The 1555-nt window shown below is 38.9% G+C and overlaps 1 pseudogene; it reads left to right on the top strand.

The window, feature by feature from the left end:
• The first annotated feature begins 599 nt into the window (after positions 1-599).
• On the top strand, positions 600-691 carry LOC128058975 (uncharacterized; annotated as a pseudogene).
• The last annotated feature ends 864 nt before the right edge of the window (positions 692-1555 follow it).

Here is a 1555-nt window from a genome sequence, read left to right as displayed (position 1 = left end):
GCCAAGAAGGGGAAAGAAGTAGTAGGTTCAGGGAGTGACCACGGAGTGGTAGGAGAGACTTTTAAGAAGCAGAAGACTTGAGTACACAGAATGGGAGCACAGCAAACATCACAGCAGTATAATGAATTGTTGCAATCCTGCTTTTGGATCTGTAATATTAATACTGATGAGGGTGTTTTTTGTAGTTCCTATCAGTAATGTAGAATTTTATCCAGCACTCCATAGTGCTTTTATATAATATTAGTAATTATGACTGCCATGTCTTTCTCATTCTGAATGTATAAGATGTTTTCCACTCCACAGTATCATATCCCTAAAATGACAGTGAAATGTCAATTACCATCATTTCCACTGTATAGATAAGGAAGGGGAACCCAGAGCTATAAACTAATCTGCCAGCAAGTGGAAACCCAGACTTCCAGACTCTGTACATTTTCCACCACCCAGTACTGTGTTCTGAGTCTCTGTCCACAGAATGGAGGTACAATCATGCAAACCTCACATCTCACTAGGTGGAAGTTTTTTCTGCTATACCTTACCTAATGTGGCAAAGTGGAAGACAAATAACTTTCTATATAAAGAAGCAATCAAACTTGCACTTGCTTCAGCAGCACATATACTAAAATTGGAATCATACAGAGAAGCTTTGCCCAAGGATGACATGCAAATTCGTGAAGCATTCCATATATTTAGGACCTACTGTATACCACAGGGAACCCTGCCCAATAATCTGAAATGACCTATATGGGAAAGGAATCTAGAAAGGAGTTGATATATGTGTATGTACAACCGATTCACTTTGTTGTACACTTGAAACTAGCATTACATTGTAATCAACTATACTCCAATAAAAATTTTTTTAAAACCTACTGAAAACTGTCATAAGAAAAAAAGAAAAAGAATCAACCAGGCTTATTATAATACTCTGATAAAATTTAGTCAGACTGCAACATATATGCTCAGAGGAGAATAGCTTCATTTCTACTGGAAGAAAATGGGATCCCCTAGCCCTAAGCACACCTTCAGATGAATCACAGCCCAAGCTCACTTGTGGACCCAGCCTCCTGAGATGCCCAGCCTGAAAACTACCTACCTACGCCTCTTTCACGAGCCTGACTCCTTTTTGAAATGGTGAACTGGAACTAACAGGACCTAACAGAGACAGAAGAGATTAAAAAGATGTGGCAAGAATACATAGAACTATACAAAACCACAATGGGGTAGTCACTAACCAGAGCCAGACACCCTGGAATGTGAAGTCAAATGGGCCTTAGGAAACATTACTATGAATGAATGGGCCTTAGGAAACATTACTATGTGACAGAATTCCAGTTGAGCTATTTAAAATCCTAAAAAATGATGCTGTTAAAGTGCTGCACAAAATATGTCAGCAAATTTGGAAAACTCAGCAGTGGCCACAGGACTGGAAAAGGTCAATTTTCATTCTAATCACAAAGAAGGAGAATGCCAAAGAATGCTCAAACTACCCATACAACTAGATTCATTTCACATGCTAGTACAGTTATGCTCAAAATCCTTCAAGCTAGGCTTTAGC

This window comes from Budorcas taxicolor, chromosome 13 (assembly GCF_023091745.1).
Source record: "Budorcas taxicolor isolate Tak-1 chromosome 13, Takin1.1, whole genome shotgun sequence".
Taxonomy (NCBI): domain Eukaryota; kingdom Metazoa; phylum Chordata; class Mammalia; order Artiodactyla; family Bovidae; genus Budorcas; species Budorcas taxicolor.
The sequence above is the reverse complement of the archived record's forward strand: the minus strand, read 5'-3'. Positions and strand labels throughout refer to the sequence as shown.